The sequence below is a fragment of the Myotis brandtii genome, unplaced genomic scaffold (genome assembly GCF_000412655.1).
Source record: "Myotis brandtii unplaced genomic scaffold, ASM41265v1 scaffold112, whole genome shotgun sequence".
NCBI classification, from domain to species: Eukaryota; Metazoa; Chordata; class Mammalia; order Chiroptera; family Vespertilionidae; genus Myotis; species Myotis brandtii.
In genome coordinates, this window is record NW_005353838.1 from 13,064,022 (window position 1) to 13,087,426 (window position 23,405).

Sequence of the window (23,405 nt, forward strand, 5' to 3'; positions counted from 1 at the left end):
GGGGTCCCCACTGGGGTGCCTAGCCAGTCTGGGTGAGGGGCTGAGGGCCGTTTTCAGGCTCGTGGGCGACTGAAGCTTCCAACCTGTCCTTTTTTTCTTTTTTTCTTTTATTCTGGGATTTATTTACCTTCTGTGGCTGTCACTGGAGCTGAAAGCCGGCTTTAGCTCTGAGGCCAGCTCCAGCTTGAGGCCTCAGCTGCTGAAAGCAGGTATCTGGTTTGTTTGGGTTCTATAGTTGTAACACTGTTTTGGTCCTGCTTGCTCCAGCTCTGACGGCTGAAAGCAGGTATCTGGGGGGGTTTTTTGCTTCTATAATTGCAACAATGTTTCTTAAACTGCAGCTCAGAGCCCAGCAGTGGAAGGCGGGGAACCTTGGCTTCCTCCATCATGGAGCAAGCAAGCCTCCTGTTCGCTTCACTGCCAGGCTGCCGGCCGCCATCTTGGTTGGCAGTTAATTTGCATATCGCCCTGATTAGCCAATGGGAAGGGGAGCGAAGTTACAGCTAATTACCATGTTTCTCTTTTATTAGATAGGATATTTACACTATTGAAAAGTAATGGGACCTTTTACTTAAAGACACCAAAACTCAACATCTTTCCAAAAAGAATTATGTGCCCTAGCTGGTTTGGCTCAGTGGATAGAGCATGGGCCGTGGACTGAAGGGTCCTGGGTTCAATTCTGGTCAAGGGCACATACCTCAGTTGCAGGCTCTGGGCCCTGGCTGGGGGCATGCGGGAGGCAACCAATCAACGTGTCTCTCACAGCAGTGTTTCTGTCTCCCCCTCTCTCCCTTCTACTCTCTCTAAAAAAATGAATGAAAAAAAATAACTTCAGGTGAGGATTAAATAAATAAATAGAAATATGCAATAAACTTTCAAGTATCTTTTCATGGCTGTACTATACTTCTTGCAGGCCATATCAATAGCAATAGTATATTTAACTGCCTGTGTGTGGCATTTATTCAAAAAACTTATTCCATAAATATATGTTACATCTTCTGAGCATTACCTTTATTTACTCATTTTCCTTGTAACTTATAGCTTAATGAAACCCCATAAAAATGCTGATTTACTAAATTTAAGGCATGAATACAGCTTGAAAGAAAATCGTATTTGAAATTCTCCATTAGTTTGGTGCTAGACACTCTTCCTTCAAGGACTGATCAACTGGGACAAAGTTGAATAGAGTCATGATAAAAAAATTTTACTCTATTTGTCCAGTTTCTAGTCCTACGTATACCTCAGTGGTTTTGATAGCTTTCTAGCTGGTTCCCTTTAAGAAGAAACATAATCTCATAATAGAAATAAAAGCTCAATTGCTAAGTACTCCATAAATGTTAGTTCCCTTTCTTTCTTATCTTACTTCTTTACCCATTCTCTCTCCCTCAGGCTTTCCCAAGTCAAAATCACTCTTCTCACCCATGCCAGACTTTTTTTTTTTTTTTTTTTAAATAACAGTGCTTTTAAAGCTGGTTGTGTGGGTTCTGTAGGAGGAGGGAAAGTGTAAGCAGGACTCTCTCACTGCTTTTCCAGGCAAAAAAAGTTCCCCTGTGATACATTTCAGACCTCATTCACTTTTTTTTAACATTTTTAAAAAGTGATATTTTAAAACACTTGCCTGTATTAAAATGACAATTACCTTATAATGCAGTTCCTCATTATGGTCCTCATTAGTTTTCAGGTTTCTGGGTATCAGAAACAAAATCTCAGTACTCACTTTCTATCTGGGTCAAGTTAATCTCCTTGTTAAAAAGCACAATGCAACTATTTATTGACTGAATAATAATGTGCATGGACTGAATGATTCCTAATTGAAGTGTATTTAAAATCTTACATAACTTTTCAGTAAAAAGGACACTATGATAAAATTAAATTTTCAGTAACTTGTATAAATGTATTACTGTATTTGCAAAGTTTAATTCACTGGAAATAACTTTAACAATACATATTTCTAAAATTATATGTGTATACAGATATATGTGCACATGCATACATCCACGTAGATAAACTGAGGTTTTTATTGAGATTTTTCATGTTATAAATCTATTTTTTAAATAAAAATTTCTGGTAAAAAGATTGTAGTAGCAAAAGTTCTTTTGATCAAGCCATATTGACAGCTAAGGCAATCATATTAATAGTCAAGTTTATCTGATGGAAAAACCAGAAATTCTAAAAAAACATTACAGACATTGGCAGTTATATTCAAGTATTCTACAGTTAAAAGCAGCAACAGTTTATTTAACAGGTTGCTCAGAATCAAGTGGAACTTACTGTTTTGGTGTTTTGCCTAACTTTTCCCCCATTTACAAATGAATCAGTGCCCCGTAGAAATAGTTTTAAAATGTAGTAAAAATGTAATGTCCTAATTGCACCAATATAATTTACTAACTGGAATGATAGTACTCCTCAATGGTATTTGTCTGACACTGGATTTGCGTATTTCTTCACACATTTTATTAAATGAACACCTGCCAAAGCAAATATCTGAATGATATTTATTCCAGATCGTTTCTATGTAGGAACACAGTGTTACACTGCGTGCTTCCTTGAAAGAATACAGAAGATTAGAAGTTATGAATGTTGAATACAAAATTGAGTTTCTGTTTTTTGAAATGCTACCGCCAAGTTGAATTTTAAAAACTGAAATTTACTACTAATAGGTACTCACAAACCAGAATCTAAATAAACCAAAAAGATTGTTCAAATCTTTAATCAACCCTCAAGACTAATTTTTATCAAACATTAACCAATTTTTTTCTAAGACAGTGCCTAAGCATACTGATCCAATAAAATAATAGATCACCAAAATAGTTTAGGCATAAATCTTTTCTTCATTTAAGTCCTGCTTGCATTGAGGCTTTGTAGTTTATATGAATGGTCTCTGAAGATCAAGTTCATTATTTTTAAGGTTGTGGAAAGACACTTGTTGGAGCCCTTGACCAGAGGGAAGAGAGCAGAGTCAAGGCCAGAGTTTCTGCTCTTTCTTTAAAGCGCTTTCAGAATTCTTCCAAAGAGCCACAGGAGCTACTGTTGGGGCTATGGAAGGGCCAAGCAGCTTGGACCCTCACCTTTGCCTCACACACTGCACTCGGTAACAGGAGTTGCTCCATTTGCATCTTTTTTACATATCTGAAATTCTGGGTAAGAATGAGTTTGGAAAAAAATGAATTCTGTTCCTAAAAAAAAAAACAACAAATTTGAAAACCATTGCATTACCTTGTGTACCGTGAGGGAAAAGAGGGAGAAATATTATGGGGACTCCACTCTGGAACAATGTCATTGTTAGCAGCTATCATAGAAATGCCTAGAAATTGCATGCCTAAAGAATGGAAACAGGATTCTGAATATAGTTGTTTTTTTAAATACAACTAAAACCCTGTTCATTTTTTTTCTTGAACTCAGGCTGTTTACTTAGGTTTTTAGAAATTTGAATTGTACAGAAATGAACAATGAATAAACACAGTTTAGTAGAGAAACTTCCAATGTGTCTCAGAATGCAGGGACAGGTGGGGCATACTGAAAGGCATAAGGATAAACTCGCTAACAACAATTAGAACAATGGAATCCTAAATGGGCCTCCTGAAAGTAAGAGCACCATATGGGCTAAAAGACTTAGGAAGAGCTTTCTGGAAAAGAGGTGCTTGAGTAGGAATAGAAGATGAAGGAGATGGCATTCCTGGTGAAGAGAACAACAGAGCATATTTATCAGAAAGAACGAAGATTCAAATGGAGAGGAGTGTTGTGCCAGGGGGATGTCAGCTTGAATTGGTAAAGTGCGGTTACATGGAGGAAGCATTTTAAAGGCAATAGATGTTGAATTGAAGGTATGCAGAAGGGCATACTTCTGATATTCAACAAAAGAAGGCCTTTAGTGCTGGTTGGCTGGCAGTGTATTCTGAATATTAAAGAGACATTTTTATTGTATGAAATTACTGGTAGAAAAATTTAGATGATACTTCAAAAGATGCTAGATTGCTTTCATAGATTTAAAGTCACATATGTAATAGTAGACCTACATAGACACTTTATACTGCTGTTTCCATTGAGTTGGCAATAAATAAATAAATAAATAAATAAATAAATAAATAAAAACTTAGGAAGAATACACCATCCCCTACTCCATCTAATTCAGGTTAGATTTATATAAAGACTATAATTTTTTATTTTTATTGTTCCTTTTAAAATAATTTAGATACTAATTAAAAATTTTTGCTTAATGTAAGTTTACTGTTTGAGATGATATGTGAAATAAAATAGTCTCTCAAGGTAGTATAGATATATTATTTAGATACATTAGAAATCATGGTTATTACTAGATAATTAAAATTGAGGAAAGAACTTTTCTTAGGAAGATTTGAATTAAATGACCCTGAAGAAGTGTTCTTTTTTCATTTATAGCTTTTATTTCTGTTTCTTTACTATGAAAGACATGGACACAAAATTTTACCCAGGATAAATAAATCAATAAGTAATATAAAAAAGGATCAACTAGAAAGATCCTTCCAAGTTCAATTCGGTGAATGGTCCTTAGAAAGAATTTATTGCATGATTATTAATTAGGGAAGAAGCAGATAGACCACCTTTTTTTTTTTAAAAAAAGTAGCACATTCTATTATATAAATTAAAATAGATCTCAAAAATTGTCCTACAAAAAGATTTTTGACTTCTAAATGTATTTCTTTAATCTCCAATATCTTCAGACCACCCAATTGAAATATTAAATGTCCCCCTTTTCCATTTCTTTTTCTTTCCCAAGTTCCTGGTTTTGTTAGATAAATACTATGAAATACTTGTTGAGGGTTGTACATGGGAAGTCTGTCAAGAGGTATGTTTGAATGGAGCAGTGGTAACTGGACAGTATTCTAAAATTGTACGCTTATATAACTGCAGTGTTTTTGTTTTTCTTAGTATACAAGCTTAGAAAAAGAACTGAAATACACTTAAATAAGACTGTGTTAAGAAAAGGAAGGTAAAAGAATGATGAGATGGCTAGTTTTAGACCAGAGCATAATTCTGAAGAGTATTAATATGCCAGATAACAATGTCCATTATATACTTTTTCTTGGTAGCCCCCCTCCATTTACCAGTCCTGGAAATCTTTAGTAAAAAGGACCTCCCCTGCTCTGATATTGTGCAGCTGATTCTGTCTAGAGCAGCGGTTCTCAACCTGTGGGTCGAGACCCCTTTGGCGGTCGAACGACCCTTTCACAGGGGTCACTTAAGACCATCCTGCATATCAGATATTTACATTACGATTCATAACAGTAGCAACATGACAGTTATGAAGTAGCAACAAAAATAATTTTATGGTTGGGTCACAACATGAGGAACTGTATTTAAAGGGTCAGAAGGTTGAGAACCACTGGTCTAGAGGCTAGACATGGGGGAAAAGGCAGAGATTTTTTATCTAATTACCTCTGGATCACTCACAAGCTAAGTGTGCACACACATTCACAGACATGTGCATACAGTTGCAGATTTGCACACCTATGCACACAAATGTATATCACCACTCAGAAAGGTTCCTACCTGTCAGCTTGAGCTATTTCCCCATTGCCCAGGGGAGTTCAGTTCATGTAAAACTTACTCTGTTCTTGAAACACTGAGGTTATGCTCAATGGTAGAAATTAGAACTTGAAGATCAAACAAACTGATTTGATCTTCTGATAAGCCATTGGAAATGGATGGAAAATGTCAACTTTTGGTGTTTCCAGGGCCTATGAATAAAATTATTTAGAAAATTTCCATCATTTATCTTGTTTTATTTTAACTGAGGTTTGTACTTTTAGGATATTAAGAATCAAAACTATATATTTATATGGATAAAGGACTTCATTCTAATTTGTATTTATAACTCAAGAAACACCATGTGAAGTTGTGAACTGCTGCTTTCATGGTGGTGGTACTATGAATATAACTCTGTTAACTCTTAAAACAAGTGACTACTGTCAATAGAACCCCTTGTTATAAAATTAATTTAACACCGGATGATGCCTGGTGTATGGCCTTATTGTTAGGTGCCTCACCCATCTTTAAATCACATTTTATTTGTCCCATATTAACTAATACTTTGTGAACTAGAATAGGCCTTAAATATCATCCAATCCAGCTAAACTATACAAAGGAAAATGTTATATGTTATGCATTTCACAAAAATAATTTTTATGTAGCACACAAATATCTAAAACTATGAGTTCCAAAAATATAGGTGTATTTCATAGTGAAGAACTTTCACAAAGAGACTTTTGAAAATACTAGTTAGCATTTATAAGTTGATACTTAGGGATGAGCAATATGAGTTACTGACTTGCTCAATGAGAGGGGTGATAAAACGGTACTCATTAGCATGATTTTGGTTGTAAGTAACAGAAAATGCAACAAGAACTGGCTTAACAGTAAGGAACATGTCCTCAATATTAAAATGTTTTGAGTTAAAGAGTGCCCAGAGTTGGCGAATTCAGCAGCACAGTTACTTCATCAATGACTGAAAATCTATTCAACTTTCCATTTTGTCATCCTGGGTATCTATCTAGGCTGGTCTGATTTAATATAGGCCATCCAATTACATTTGAATTTTAGTTGAACATTGTATGTCCTGTACAATATTATTCGTTATCTAAATTTCAAATTTAACTGGGTTCCTGCATTACTATTTCCAAAGTCTAGGAAACTTATCAGCATCTAGGTTTTTCTTTGCAGGCTAACTCCACATATGGTCACATGGTGTCTGCCAGTCTCTTAGTGTTAGGTATAGATGCCAATAGCCAGTGACATCAAAGGAATTCTGTTGGTAAGGAAGACGGTGGAGGAGTGATGGTTTGGCAGACAATGGAAGTCACCAAGGCAAATCTCAATTTTTGTTGACTAAAACATAATTTCCTCTAATATTTGCCAGTTAGTTCTACAATAGTGTGTAATTTATCCTGCTTTCTGATCCAGGGATAGGATTTTTTTTCTAGCAAACTTTATTATTTTTTAATTGAATTTATTGGGGTAACACTGGTTAGCAAAACCATACATTTCAAGTGTACAACTCAATAAAATATCATCAGCACACTGTATCTTATGCCCATCATCCCAAGCAAAGTCTTCTTCCATCTATTTTCCTCATTCTCCCCCGCTTACCCACCTCCACCTACCCCTCATATATACTGGGTTTTGCTTAATCCCTTCACCTTTTTCAACCAGTCCACCAAACCTCTCCACAACAGCTCTCTGTACCATATATTTATGCGTCTATTTCTATTTTGTTCATCAGTATATTTTATTCATTAGAGTCAACATATAAGTGAGATTATTTGATATTTGTTTTTCTCTGACTGGCTTATTTCACTTAGCATAATACTCTCCAGGTCTATCCATGCTGTCAAAAATGGTAAGACTTCCCCCTCCCCTTTTTTTTAATGGCCCAGTAGTCATCCATTGTATAAATGTACCACAGCTTATTTATCCATTAATCTACTGATGGGCACTTGGGCTATTTTCATATCTTGGCTATTGTAAATAATGCTACAATGACCATAGCGGTGCATATATTCTTTTGAATTCGTGTTTTGGGTTTCTTAATATATATTTCCAGAAGGGAAATCACTGGGTCATAAATCAGCTCCATTTTTAATTTTTGCGGTAACTCCCTACTGTTTTCCACAGTGGCTACACCAGACTACATTCCCACCACAGTGTAGGAGGGTTCACTTTTCTCCACATCCTGGCCAGCACTTGTTGTTTGTTGATTTGTTGATGATAGCCATTCTGACAGGTGTGAGGTGCTATCTTATTGTGGCTTTCATTTTCACCTCTCTGATGATTAGTGATATTGAGTATTTTTTCATTTGTCTATTGGCAATCTGTATGTCCTCTTTGGAGAAATGTCTATTCAAGTCCTTTGTTCATTTTTAAATTGGTTGTTTGTCTTCCTGGTTTTGAGTTGTATATTCTTTATACGTTTTGGAAATTAACCCCTTATCAGATGTATCATTGGCTAATACGTCCTCCCATTCAATGGGTTCCCTTTTTATTTTGTTGATAGTTTCTTTTCTGTGCAGAAGCTTTTCAATTTGATGCAGTCCAATTTGTTTAGTTTTTCCCTTTGTTTTCCTTGCCTGAGGAGATAGATATATCAGCAAAATATTGCTACAAGGGATGTCTGAAATTTTATTGCCACTGTTTTCTTCAAGGATTTTTATGGTTTTAAGTCTTTTATCCATTTTGAATTTATTCTTGTGTATGGTGTCAGTTGGTGGTCTAGAATCAATATAGTACAGGAAGTCCTAGCCACAGCAATCAAACAAGAAGAATTGGAAAGGCGGAAGTAAAACTGTCATTATTTGTAAATGATATGATATTGTATACAGAAAACCCTAAAGACTCCACCAAAAACTCCTAGATCTGATAAACGAATTTGACAAAGTAGTAGGATACAAAATTAATACTCAGAAATAAGTGGCATTCTTATATACCAGTAATTAACTATCAAAAAAGAGAAATTAAAAAAAACAATCCATTTACTATTACAACAAAAAATAAGTTACCTAGGAATAACCAAGGAGGTAAAGGACCTGTACTTGGAAAATTATAAAATACTCAAGAAAGAAACTGAGGAAGACACAAATAAGTGGAAGAACACACTGTGTTCATGGACTGGAAGAATTAACATAATTAAAATATCCCATACTATTCAAAGCAATACATAGATTCAACATAAACCCTATTAAAATACCAATGGCATATCTCACAGATCTAGAACAAATATTCTAAAAACTTATATGGAACCAAAAAAGACCTCTAACAGCCTCAGCAATCTTGAAAAAGAATAAAATTAGAAGTATCAAATACCTGATATCAAACTATATTACAAGGTTACTGTAATCAAAACAGCCTGGTCGTGGTATAAGAATAGGCAAATGGATCAACTGAACAGAACAGAGAGCCTAGAAATAAACCCACACCTTTATGGTCACTTAATATTTGGCAAAGGAGGCAAGAGCACACAATGGAGTAAAGACGGTCTCTTTAATAAATGGTGCTGGGAAAACTCGACAGGTACATTCAAAAAATATTTTTTGTCTTTGAGGGTCTTAACTTTGTTAGAATTGGGGATATCCATATCACTGCATCTGAAATAATTGAAACGATTTTTTATTGAGTGTTCTGAACTGAGGGAAAAATATACCTCACATTTCCCCTTTTCCACATTATTCCTAGGGCATGCATTAGACGCAGTGGTTCTCAACCTTCTGGCCCTTTAAATACAGTTCCTCATGTTGTGACCCAACCATAAAATTATTTTCGTTGCTACTTCATAACTGTAATGTTGCTACTGTTATGAATCATCATGTAAATATCTGATATGCAGGATGGTCTTAGGCGACCCCTGTGAAAGGGTCGTTTGACCACCAAAGGGGTCACGACCCACAGGTTGAGAACCGCTGCATTAGAGGCTCTCTATGTTTGAGGCTGCTGGTTCCTTTCTCCTCCTTTATGTTAGTTCACATTACTCATGGCCAAATCAAACCTCAGTTTCCTGTGTTCCCTTCCTCCTTCTACTCCCCTACCTTTTAAAACTTATCCATAGCCTTAGGGCCCTATTTGTACTTAAATGATAATGGTTTTGTGTGGGCTAGGGAAAGTAATGTGTGTTAATATTTACTTTGCTAATGTGTTGGACCTCTGAGTAATTTAAGGCTCTAATCATTTCAACAATTCAACCCCTTTGAAAAGCTCTTCAGAAATGCTGCCAGTTTAGGCACTGTAGTGGTATGGGCACTTCTGGCTTCCCTAACACACTCAGGGGCAGATAGTTACAAGAAAGTTTGGCCTATGACTCCACTGCCTCCTGGTCTCTAATCTTACTCACATTGCAATCAACTGGTTTCTGGAGCCATTTTCTCTCCACCCCTCTTCCTGTCTCATCTTGAGTGATTCATATGTGACTTCAATATTTATAGAGATGCCCCACCCAACACCCTACACTCATCATTTCTTGATCTCAGCTGCTACACAGGCCTTTAGACTTCAGCACCACACCCCAGTGCTACCGAGTCATCCAGCAACTCCTCACCTCTCTTAATTACACTTTACAGTTGTACTGTCTTACTATGAATTCCTGATCCTTTCAACTATCCTTCTTCCTCACTTCTATCAAACTAACTCTTTGACTTCATAAGGAATCTAAAACCTTAGTCAAATAGCAAACATTCAAATCTCTGAGCCCTTCTACAAGCTGCTTCCTTCCCTCTTGCCTGACCTTTTCCATCTAGTCTGCATTCCATGGTTTAACTCATTAACTAATCCCTGAACGTCCATCATACTCAGCCTCTGAACTCCTATCCTGAATGAATCTAAAATTGTCTCTTTTGAAGTTCAATACTTGCATACCTACTAGTAAGCCTTCGAAATAAAGTCATATATCATTGTCCTCAGCATTGTGAAGTGGTTAAGAGAATGGAGTCTGGAGCCAGACTACTGAAGTTCCTCCCCTTACTAGCTTGGGTGCCCAATAGGAAAAGAGCATGACCACTTTATGCCTCATTTTCTTCATCTGCAGAAAGGGGATAATAATCAAGCATATCCCATGAGTATATTATAATGAATAAATGAGCTGATATTTATAAAATGTTTCCGGCATTGGTTCTCACCCTTCCTAATGCCGCAACCCTTTTACAGTTCCTCATGTTGTGGTGACCCCCAACCATAAAATTATTTTCGTTGCTACTTCATAACTGTAATTATGCTACTGTTATGAATCGTAATGTAAATATCTGATAAGCAGGATGTATTTTCATTGTTCACGGCCCACAGGTTGATAACCGCTGGTTTAGAGGAATATATAACTGCCAAACAAATATTTTACTTCTTCCTTGTAGTTCTGTTTCCATTTTTAATAATAGCTATTCTAAACTCTTTTTAATTCCCCAAACAGCTTAAGTTCCATCACTTCAGCAGATGACCTGGCCTAATTCTGAGTACAAATAGGACATTAGGTGTGAACTCCTTTAAATTATCTCCCCCCGCCCAAAAATTTAACTACATTGGTGGAAATACATTTGTATTTCTTTCCCATCTAAGACAAAGATATGACATTCTTATATTAAGTTTCCTCTTTTTCTCAAGATCTTATCCCTTCAAATACCTAACCTTTTCTGTATACATTTAACCTTTCTCTGTCTACTTGTTCTTGTTTTATTTCCATTCATTTCTCCTCAAAAATAATTCAAGTCCTTTTTCAACCTCACATTTCTTTTCAGCTATTTTCCTGTCTTTATTCTTTCCTTCATCAGATGTCTACATTTACTGTGTCTACCTTTACCCCTCGCATGCTGCTTTACCGAGAAATGATAGCATATCACTGTACGGTCTAATATTAAAATTAATTGGGAATAAGTTCAGAGGGGTCAAAGCATTAGAACTGGCTTTTTTTCCCCCAGCCTTATCCAAGAAACAATATTTATTATTTTGAATGGCTATATAATGGTTTTCCTGCTTTTTTGTTCAACTTAACAAATTGATTGTTCTAGTTTGAATACCATTGCTACTTCCTATTTCACTCTTCTAAAAGGAATCAGTCCCACAGATTCTTACTGTAATCAAGGCTTCACTTTTCACTACTCCCCACAATTATATTCAAGGTCAGCAATAACATCTGTATTGCCAAATACAGAGGTCAATTCTCAGTCTTCATTTTAATCAATTAATCAGGAAGTTGGTAGAATTGAACATTTCCTCCTTTTTTGAAACCTTTTTTTTTCTTCTTCAGTTGCCTCTGATCACCGCTTTCTCTTAATTCTCCTCCTGTCTTTCTCCTGGGCTTTCTCAGCCTCTGTTGCTGGTTCTTCTCATTTATCTGCCTCTAAAATGTGAAGTACCCCAAGACACTGGCCTTGGATATCTCTTCATTCTTTATCAACTTGCCCCCGGGGACCACAAAAGTTTTTTGTTTGCTTTGTTTTGTTTTTATCTTTAGATACCATCTATAAGTTGATGACTTCTCAATGTATACATATTCCAGTCCAGATTTTCCCCTTGAACTCTATATTCATACATCCACATGCCTACTCAACATATCCACTTGGATGTCTAACAGGCTTTTCAAACTTCACACATTCAACAAACTGTTGTTCCTCCCAAAATTCCTCCATCTGGAGCCTTTGCCGTCTCAGTCAGAGAGAGTGTGTGGAATGTGTGAACATAAGAGAGAGAGGGAAACTCTCAGGAACACAATGATAAAGCTGGTAAAAGAATGAAACCCAGTGAAGGAGACTGAAATGTAGGAGAACCAAAAAATATAAGATCAAGAAAGAAATGAGAACAGCCAATCCCGGCAAAAACTCTACAAGAATACCTATAAAATGAGGGCTGAAAAGCATCCGCTGGATTTGGCATTTTAGGGGTCATTGATGACTACGGCCTCAATAGGTTTAGTTTAGAATCGTTTTCTTGGGAAATAGGAAAAGGGCTGCTCTCTGGTACTAATGATCCCCAGTATCTCACATGCACACGCCCCTACAATATCTAAGTCAAACTTTATCCAGAGTTCAGCACTGTACTGTATTTCTGAATGCTTGGAGCTACATTTCCATCAGTGTGTCATATAAACACCTCCTATCTAATAGGTCCAATAATAAACTCATTTTCTTTCTTCCCGCTTGTTCTCTTTACTCTCAAACAAATTAACATAAAATACCCAATTCTCATACGTTCTCTCTCATGTTGAAACACCAATACCTACCAATTTCTACCTACTAAGTAGAAAACATATCTTGGGCATGTTCTGTTTCTTCCTCCAGGCCCAGTTCTAATCTGTCAAATCTAATTGTAGCCCCTATCTCCACTGCTCTAACTCACTGAAGTCTTTATCAACCTCCTTTTCTATACTCTTAAGCCACCCTTGCCTGAGGACTTAACATTTCCCACTCTTTCAACTATATTGTTACTAGTTAAGCGAGTCAGAAAAAGATAATTGCCATACGATTTCACTCATATGTGGAATCTAATTAAAAAAATGAACTAATAAGCAAAAGAGTGACAGACTTATAGACAGAGAACAGGCTGATAGCTGTTAGGGGCGAGTGGGGGGGCTGGGTGAGGAGGGTGAAGAGAGAGAGAGAGACAGAGACAGAGAGAGAGAGAGAGAGAGAGAGAGAGAGAAACTAACTCACCTAACTCACTCTTGGGCATGGACAAAAGTGTGGTGATTGCTGCGGTGGAAGGGGGGCGTGAAGGGAGGTGAAACAGGGTATAGTGGGATAAATGGTGATGGACAGAGACTTGACTTGGGGTGATGTACACACAATACAGTGTACAGATGATATGTTGTAGAATTGTGCACCTGAAACCTGTCTATTTTGTTAACCAATGTCACCCCAATAAAAAGGAAAAAACTTCCAATAAAGAACATTAGTTAAAAACTGAAAGCTGCTTACACCTTCCCACTGGCAATAATACAATCCCTTAGAATAGCACATTATGGCCTTTAAAATTTGGTTCTTATCTACCATTCCAACCTCACTTTATCACAGTCCCCCACTTGCCCTAATATAATCATGGGGTCATGCACATACTTCCCATACTTCTTCTACCTCTGGAATAAATAACTAGAGTTTTCAAAGTTGAAATCACTTTTCCTCCTTAAATTATAAATACAATTTCTAAAAGTTTGTAAAAATCAAAGAAAAAAATTAGGCATAACATTGCCATTCTAACAAAACATATTTATTTCCCTCCTAATATTCTGCTATAAATATACATATTTGTACAGTAAACATAATGTTGAATAATATTCTAACATATTTTATTTAGTTATTTTCTTTCTCCTGTTGCAGAGAAGAAATATAAAAGAATTACACAAGATTATTTCGAGAAAAAGAAAAATTGAAAGAACAAAAAACAAGGGTGGGGACAAACTAGAGCTATGAATAAGGTTTAAGATGCATACCATGATGGCCTACTCATCTACCATGAGTGAGCCACACATTTGGCTCTCAATTTTCTAGCAACCAATGTAAAAACAGAAACATTGTCATTTATCCAAGTCCCAGTGCCCTTGAGATTTTTTTTAAAAAGTCTCAGTAATTTTGACTCTTCTTGGAACACATATTGTAAAAAGATATTTCTACTGACATCCTCCGAAAGAGAATACAGGGTGATATGCTTAACGTTGGGGAGATTCTGTATTAGAGACAGTGCATTTTAATTCATGGCATTGCTCATACTGAAAATCAATATAGATGGATGCCACTGCATAAATTACAGAGTGATTTTGTAAAAACTAGCTTTTTGGAAATCATTTGACCTTATCAAGGCACCCCGCTCTTTGCAGGTCTGCTTTAAGTCACAGGTAAATCCTAATATATTGAAATAATCACTTGAATGTATATTAGTCACAGTAATAGCTGGATTTTTATCCTTAAGAAAAACTTTATGAATATTGTTTCTCTTTAAGACTGAGTTTCAAATAATTCTTAGGTAAAATCTTAAAACTCCAGGTCCCATATTGAGCAGTTGAGGGTTGCTTGGAAGACTCACTTTTTGATCATGAACATTGTTCCCTTTGGGAAAGTCCTCTGAGCACAAGAATGTGGCTGGATCAGGAATGTCTCCTCATAGTTCTGGGTTGCTCTAAAAGAAATATGTGGACCACAGCACTTGATCATCTTGATATGTAACCTGTATTGTGGACAGGAAGTCACTGTAGGACAGAATATGGAAGGACAGAATGGTTTCCGATAGGCAAAGGTGTCATAAAAGGGTGTGTTTTATGTCTCTATTTGTTTAATCTGTATGCAGAACAAATCATATTAAAAACTGGGCTAGCCCTGGCCGGTTTGGCTCAGTGGATAGAGCGTCGCCCTGCGGACTCAAGGGTCCCAGGTTCGATTCCGGTCGGTAAGTAGCAATTTGGTTGCGGGCACATGTGGAGCGTGTGCAGGAGGCAGCTGATCGGTGTTTCTCTCTCATCGATGTTTCTGACTCTCTGTCCCTCTCCCTTTCTCTCTGTGGAAGATCCAATAAAATATATTTAAAAAAAATAAAATAAAAACTGGGCTACACTCAGAGGAAGGAGGAGTGAAAACTGGTAAAATAAATAACAAGATATGTAGATGATACCATCATACTGGCAGTAAGTAGCAATAAATTCAAATGACTTCTGATGAAAGCGTAAGAAGAAACTGCCAAAGCAGAATTGCATTTGAACATCAAGACAAATATCATGACTACAGAAGAAATATACAACTTTTACATAGATAATGGAAAAATCAAAATTGTTAAGGATTTTGCTTACTTTGGTTCAGTCAATTCAAATGGAGGCTGCAGCCAACAAATGAAGAGAAGGCTGAGATTAGAAAGGGCAGCAACAGAAGAATGAGAAGAGATCAAGAGCAAAGATGTGTCATTAGAGACCAAGGCTAAAACCATTCACACCCTCGTATTCCCAAGTACTACGGATGCATGCGGAAGTTGAACAGCAAAAAAGCTGATAGGCAAAAAGTTGATTCATTTGAAATACAGTGTTGGAAAAGAGCTATATGGCTACCCTGGACCAACAGAAAGGTGAACAAGTAGGTCCTAGAGCACATTAAGCTTGAAACCACTAGAGGCAAAAATGACAAAACTGAAGGTGTCCTACTTTGGGCACATCATGAGAAGGCAGGGTTCTTTGGAAAAGATAACAATGCTGGGAAAAATAGAAGGTAGCAGGAAAAGAGACAAACCAAATAGGAGATGGATAAATCCATAAAAGAAGCGAGAGGCATGAGCCTATAGGACCTGACCAGGGCTGCTGAGGACAGGACTCTGTGGACATCACTCAATCCTATGGTGGCCAGGTGTCCGAGAGGACTCAACTGGCATGTAACACTGAAGAAGCTTGGCTAATAAACTCTGTTTTTACAGTCTCTAGAGTTTTTCATGTTTGATAAAATAGAAGCAGTTTTTCTAGCTTTGCTTTTATTAATATTTGTAGGGCTGTTGAGATGTGGACTCTTGTTCCTAATGAATTCTATCACTAACTAGATGGCTGACCTTACACAGGCTATTTAAAGTTTTTGAGCGCAGTTTTCCTCCTTTGTAAAATGAGGACATTGTAGTAGTTCATCACTTTCCTAGAACTCCTTCCACTTGTAAGTCACACTGACCCTCTGACCAACAGTGGACCTGGAATACTCCCAGGCAGTCACACATCTTAGGTAAGAGCATGCATGGGCTTTGCACCCAACAGTGGACCTGGAATACTCCCAGGTCACACATCTTAGGTAAGAGCATGCATGGGCTTTGCAGAGCAAAAGTCCTGGTTCCACTCTGCAACTTCCTAGTATGTGGCTTGGGGCAAGTGTTCACCTTCATAAAGCTCAGTTTCCCTATCTGTAAAGTGAGAATTACACAAGCCCTTACAGAGTTGTTGTATTAAAGGAGACTAAATCCAGCTCTAAATACAGTGTCTGGCATACAACAAGTACTCGATCAAAATCATCTATTTTTAACATTGTTATTTCCTTGGGTCCACTGACATAGTTGCTCTTCTAACAGCATTTCTCCAAATTGAATATCAGCACTATTATAACTACAGTATTTAAAGGTTTGAAGGTGCCAACTTGGGCTGACTTGTTTAGAAAAAGTTGGAAAGACATGGGCTCAGAGGATTTTTTAAAAATAAACAAAACAACCTGTGTGCTGACCTTTACCCTGTAGTCCTTTTATTTAATAACAGTCTATTAATAAACATAACTTTAAGCTGTTTGATTTGTACTAATGTAATCTAGGCCAAACATGCTACCTGAAAGTAATAATAAACTTTCTCCAAAGAAATTATAATGGAAGTTTGCTTCACTTTTCTGCCTGCTTTGAAACAAGATTGTGGGGAAGTTCTTAGCATTGAGTTCCCATCAACAGATATTTAATCACTTTAACTTTTGATCATATGTAGGTTATATTTAATTACAACTAAATGTGATAAAAATCATTCTTAGATGGGTGAGATAAGCTTTGAAGGCTGTATAACTACTGCATTTTATATTTTAAAAACAATTGCTTAACCAAAAAAGAAAAATTCCCCCAAATGTGGGAAACCAGAGTTCTTTGCTATGCTCTTAACTACAGCAGGAAATATGTGTTTGTTTATTATGACCCTAGTGCTTCCATAACCAAATTAACTTTCAAACACTGCATTTTCATTCTGTATAACCAACAATTGTCACCCTGCCTTGTGGAAACTGATAATTCTAAGGGAGTTCAAGAATACTTGCATAATTACACCTAGTAAGGCCAAGTGTGTCCCCACAGCATGGAGATAGACCCTTTGTGAACTGGAACACTTATAACTAAAGGGCCCCCTACAGGATGGGTTAATTAGCCCACAGTAACTGGCTGAGTTAAAGGTGACTTTCAGGGACTATCAGATTTTATAGCAAAATATATCTGAATTACCATTATATGTTTAAGAATGTCTCCTTCTTGATTCCAGGTTTCTCCTCACTCATGAGATGTGAACCTCAACAAATTTATACCAGGTTGTAGAAGAGGGATCACTTCTATTGTTGCTAAAAAAGTTCGCTGCAGGATAAAGGGTGAGTAATATGTTCTGTAGATACCTGCTGTTAAATATCCAAAATTTATCAAGATACTGTATAGACTTTGATGATAGCAATTCAATTTTTAAAGTTTCTTAGGAAGTAGCTTATTTTCTGTCTCTATAGCTCTGTTTCTTTTAATATTTTGATTAACTCTCATGAACTTCACTTACTTTAAAAGTAATTTTAAAGGACTGCATACTGAATTTTTAACAACTTTCTAAATGCCTGTAGCCCGACCGTTGTTACTCAATGGTTAAGTTCAATTCCCAGTAAGAACACATGCCTGGTTGAGGGCTCAATCCCCAGTAGGGCGCGTGCAGGAGAGGCAGCTGATCAATGATTCTCTCTCATCATTGCTGTTCCTATTTCTTTTCCCCTCTCCTTCTCCTTTCCTCTCTGAAATAAATACAAACATATTTAAAAAATAAAGATAAAAATTGCCTATAAGCATTACTAATTGGCCAAATTGATTTAATCAGAAGAAAGAGATTATTGAGTGGCTACATCTTATAGCTTCTGAATTAAAGAATGAAAAAAAAAGGGGGATTTAAAGCTGTGGCTGCCCTATAGTAGATCTGGTTTTGCTCACCATCACAGTGCTGGTTGAAATGGAGTGTCCCTGCTTCCTACTTGTTCAATCTTGCACTTTTTGTTTAGTGATGGTAAAAGAAACTGGTGGAGGTACATGTAAATAGCCAAAAAGGTTTAGCAGAATCCTATCTGAGTCTGGCAGAAACCCTGCCCTCTCCCCATTCTGTCCACCTTCAAACTTGCCAAGCCTTGTTCGCTTTGGCTTAATTTAAAAAATGCACTTCTGGCGAGTGAGGAAAGGTTTTGTACTGTGTTTTCAATGACTCACCCAAAATAACTCCATTCAACTTGTAAAGGGTCCTGTTCTGAATGCAGATTGTGTTTGTTCTGAGATGGGCATGAAGGGGCTGCAGAAGGCAGATTAGAGAAGGGAAATGTGATGGGAGAGGCGGTGTAGTTCAGGCACACATCAGAATTATTTTTAAAGAAGACATTGTGTGTATGTTTTCAAGAACCATTTATAAGATCTGCACCATTTAAAGCTTTTAAAGATACATTGATAGTAGATAGATACATGGTTCATATAGTCACAAACTTCTTTTTTTCTGATCCTCATAAAATATAGGAGATATTTACATGTAAATATATAATTCCAAAGATATGCATAGTGAAATGATAAAAATTTTAATAGTTCTAATGGCTGCATATAGTAAGTAATCACATACATAAGAGCTAGAAATAATCTTAAATTGGGAAACAAATGTGTATCAATAATTGATCACAGGACAGTTTTAAAACTGAGAAATACAATATTGACATCCCCCTGTTTAGTTGTGTACTGCAGAAAAATGTTTACTCTCAAGTGGCATAGATTGAGCACTTGATAGCAATAGATACACCTTAAAAGCTTTTATGATTCATAATGTCAGGGATCTTTAATAGCAATATTTTAGGACAGGACTAAAAAGAAAAATAATAAAGGACTGACCTAATCTTGAGCATTAAGACTTCACAGCTGAATTAAAAATATTTTGGCTTTCCTATGTGTAACTATGTCCAGTTATGAGGATATCAAAACCTCTTTTGAGTTGTTTCATTAATTCATGAAACAGACCAAATAAAGCTTATTCTGTTATATAATCGTGCTTCATGCCATTATTGATGAAGAATAGATGAGCCATTCTTACCTGTTGCTCAGAAACACCAGAGAATTGAGCCACTGAGAAGAAATCAAGCTCTCTACAAGGTTTACCACAGAGAGTGTAAATTTCACATTATGTGGCAAATGGAAAAATTGTGATCTGGGAGTGATGAAGTGAGGGATAAAATTACAAGTTTTCAACATGCACAAAATCAGAAAGTATAAAACTTTTCCAGATTATGTAAAAAATGTTCAAGGTAAAGTTCCTGTTGTATTGACACCTGCTTCTCCTTTTAATACGTACTTGGGAAAATATGGGAAATTAAAATACTGTATTGTTATACTATATTAATGCTCCCTTATGAAACATTAATAGGACAATGAACTAGTATAATAATCCTTGATTTTTTTGCTAAGGTGAAAGAATAAATAATAGGTGTAATTATATACCTTAAATATACAATTTTATTACTTTCAAATATATACAAAAACCAGAAATACTCTAATGCAGTGGTTCTCAACCTTCCTAATGCTGCGACCCTTTAATACAGTTCCTCATGTTGTGGTGACCCCCAACCATAAAATTATTTTCGTTGCTACTTCATAACAGTAATTTTGCTACTGTTATGAATCGTAATGTAAATATCTGTCTGATATGCAGGATGTATTTTCATTGTTACAAATTGAACATAATTAAAGCATAGTGATTAGTCACAAAAACAATATGTAATTATGTATGTGTTTTCTGATGGTCTTAGGCGACCCCTGTGAAAGGGTCGTTCGACCCACAAAGGGGTCGCGACCCACAGGTTGAGAACCGCTGCTCTAATGATTAATAATGACAAAGAAATACATATAAAAAAAACAATCTAAGTTAGACAAACCACTTTTCCTCAGAGTTCAATAATATGATTTGTAAATAAATCTTTAAACATTTTTGAAGTATTCATTTGCTGAGTAACGTTTTCCTTTCATTCTCTTTTATACTATGGCAAATGATTCCACTGTTATTCTTGGAAATGTTAATAGTTATATTGAGGCCCAAATGATTTCATGTTGAAATACATTTTAGAAATAGTGAGTTAAACAAAGGTAAGCCTTTTTTTTTTTTAAGTAAATTTTGAGGACTTATCAAGTCTTTAACATTCATTATGACTGGGTTGGGGTAAGGGATGATGAGGATATAACATGCAGTGTTTTCCAACCTTATTTCATATAGAATTTTTCTCTCCAGGTAATCATATCTAAAATAATCAAATTAGACTGGACAGCCAGATGTCCTTCCAGACAAAGCCTGGGCTGCGAGGGCCGAGTCCTTTGCATGAATTTCGTGCATCGGGCCTCTAGTTGAAATATAAAATGCTGCTCTCTTTGTTTAATCTGTACTCTACTTACCTTATACCTCCCAGCTCCCCTTTGTCTTAATAAAGGTTGAAAGTTTGGTAAGCTGCATCATTATCACTTTCTGATCAGATTCTGAATTATTAAGATTTAGATGCATAAAAGAACATTTTTGATCTTGTAAATATTGAAGAAACAATACCATAACTAGAACCAAAATGCTTTAGTCTACCTAATAGTAAATCCTGTTTTCTAATTTTGAGATATGTGTTAAAATCTGGGAAAACAAAAAAAATAACTGAAGTAATTGAACTGAGCATAATGTTGCAGTTTTGATATAAGCTTTTCTATTTATAACTGCCTAATTTAACCAGAGTACGTTTTCTGTCCTAGCCTGAATTTATGGCATTTAAAAAATTCAGCTGCATAAGCATGAAGACACATGCCATTTACTAGTATAAGAATAACTGCCCCATATGAAATTGATTTTTGCCTTCTGCAATATAATAATCCCAATAGCTATACTGAGTACCTACCGTATTCTATGTCATCCTCACATCACCTTAGATCGTCATCATGATTGCTATTTCACAGATGAGGAATGTGATGACCAGAGAGATATTAGCTGTCTTGCTCTAAGCCATACAACTAGAGAGAGACAGAAACAGATTTCAAACTTCAGTCTGACACCAAAGACCCTACTGTTTCCATTACATCATGCTGGATGGAATTATCCACATCCTATATAATAAAAGCATAGTATGCAAATTGTCCCCTCAACCGACCCGGAGTTTTTCCCGGAGTTCGGCCAGGGGGCGGGGCCAGCCTGGGAAAGGGAGGGCTGGCCACAGCCAGCTGCTAGGGACCCCCTACCAGTGCACAAAGTTTGTGCAATGGGCCTCTAGTGTAATATAAATGTGTTTCTCCATCTTGTAAGCATCAGTAGCTCAGATATTATCCTTTATGTAGAATTTCTGCAATGTGGATGTACAGTTGGTCTACAATACAGTACCCGTTTGGAAAAAAAACTTTGAAGAAGCAAACAGCTAGACTCTCCTCAAGTGTGATAGGGCATTCATTATTGAATAAATAAAACACCTTGGGCATTTTTTAAAATCTCAAAGTTGAGAATATAATGATAACCACAGCTATTTCAAGGATTTCCTTCTCATTATTTCCGTACTTAACATTTTGCATTAAAAATCAGCATGCAGAAGAAAACAGAGGATTGTGCTATTGTAAACTCAACAACTGTTGTTACCCGCTGACAATTTTTCTTCCTTTATTAACTCTGGTGGTTTAGTTTTTAAATGCAAATTATGGTTCATTATTGCTTTTCTCAAGAATTCTTTATTGTCTAAAAGTATGTTTAAACAACAATAAAACTAAGTAAAAGACAACATGTCTTAGAGAAACAACATAAAGCAAGTATCTTATCCATTCCACCGTCCATTTTGAAGGACATAAAGCACAGAAAATTTACTTCAAAAGAACTCACTGTTCCTTGTGGGACTGGCACTGTACTAAAAGTGTAAGAGGTATAGGAAGACTACTGAGAAATGCTCTTTATTCTCTCACAGTTTACAATTTGGCTGGAAAGTCAAACATACCCTCAGAGGCCAGTCATATTATTTACTGTACAATTTAGTCCCCACGTAAAGGATGTAGACATTATTCAGCTGCATATCAGAAAATTGCGGGAGAGATGTGACTGGGAGCGGTGGAAAGATACAGTGAAGGAAAAGTTCTGGCTCCACCAGATCTTGAAGATCATGAAGGTATTGTGCAGAAAGACCAGGAATAAACTGAGAAGCAAGGATATAGAGTCAGCAACAGTCTGTGGAGATGATGGAATGGAAGCTGGGAGAAGTCGGGGAAGGTGGAGTCTGCTAGGGCCCTAGAATGACACTGAAGGCAGTGTACTTCATGGTCTTTTGACCAAAACCTTGGGTGCCTCCTCCCTCATTCTCTCTCCTTACCTTTCCTACAGGCAGCTAGACTCTGGCCTATTTTTGAGGGCCTTTAAACTGCTAACTGCTTTTTGCCATAGGACTCTTGAAGGCTGAAACGTCTTTAAAATTCAAAGAAAAGAGTAATAGTGAAGTTTCTAATGAGTAAGAGAAAATAAAAGTATCACTGTTCTAGTTCCCTGAATATTTCGTGGACTACGTAAGGCCCAGATGATAGCAGGATGGTACTGGAAAGTTAGTATGGACTTTGGATGTGATTTTATAGAGACTGTACTGGCAAACCATTAGAAAGAAGTTCGTGTCTGATTTTGAATGGGATTTTATAGTCTTCCTCACGAGATTTTTAAAAACAACAAAAGGGTATGCCCAAACTCATTTGGAATTAGTTCCGAACCTTGACATCATTGGTTTCCTGTAGCATCTTGCTGCACCGACATCCCAGCACATTTCCCCGGCTAGTCCATGCCCTATTTTCCTTTCCCTCTCCATGTCCAACCTCAGTGTGGAATTTCCAGCTTAAATGTTCTTTGTCAACCCACCTGCATCCCTCACACAACCTTCACCAACAACTCTCTTAAGCATGAATGCGGCCCTGCACGCAGCGTGGTCTTTTCTAGCTTGGACACGCGGACGAGACGAGGACCTTTCATCTTTCTGCAGAGTCGCTGGGACACAGTTCTTGGGTCTCCCCGGGGAACTTGCTGTGGGCCGAGCGGACGCTTGTTTGACGCGGTGAGCAGTCCTCTGAGCGAGACCTGGTTGCCGCCTTTTCCTGCTTTGAGTGGAGACAAAGTTGCGGGGAAGAAAACACTAACTAACAAACGAGCAACCCCATCTCGCCCACTCCGCGGGCGG

At 36.8% G+C, this 23,405-nt stretch overlaps 2 long non-coding RNA genes across 4 annotated transcripts in view; one reads left to right on the top strand and one right to left on the bottom strand.

Annotated features, from left to right (window-relative positions):
- The window catches only part of LOC102256129, a 62,964-nt gene extending 39,753 nt beyond the window's left edge, over window positions 1–23,211 (bottom strand). Inside the window, exons 1-5 of one of the 3 annotated variants that reach the window (XR_001363794.1) lie at window positions 22,945–23,211; window positions 21,117–21,228; window positions 18,427–18,505; window positions 17,422–17,547; window positions 8,999–9,116 (exon numbers count right to left, since the gene is read on the bottom strand). This is a non-coding gene — a long non-coding RNA (uncharacterized LOC102256129). Of the gene's footprint in view, window positions 1–8,998; window positions 9,117–17,421; window positions 17,548–18,426; window positions 18,506–21,116; window positions 21,229–22,944 lie in introns of those variants that run through there. The other 2 variants (XR_001363793.1, XR_001363792.1) reach the window with 2 other exon arrangements.
- The window catches only part of LOC102255933, a 54,142-nt gene extending 30,859 nt beyond the window's left edge, over window positions 1–23,283 (top strand). Inside the window, exons 2-3 of the long non-coding RNA XR_313086.2 lie at window positions 17,459–17,561; window positions 23,211–23,283. This is a non-coding gene — a long non-coding RNA (uncharacterized LOC102255933). The remainder of the gene's footprint in view (window positions 1–17,458; window positions 17,562–23,210) is intronic.
- Window positions 23,284–23,405: the final 122 nt, after the last annotated feature.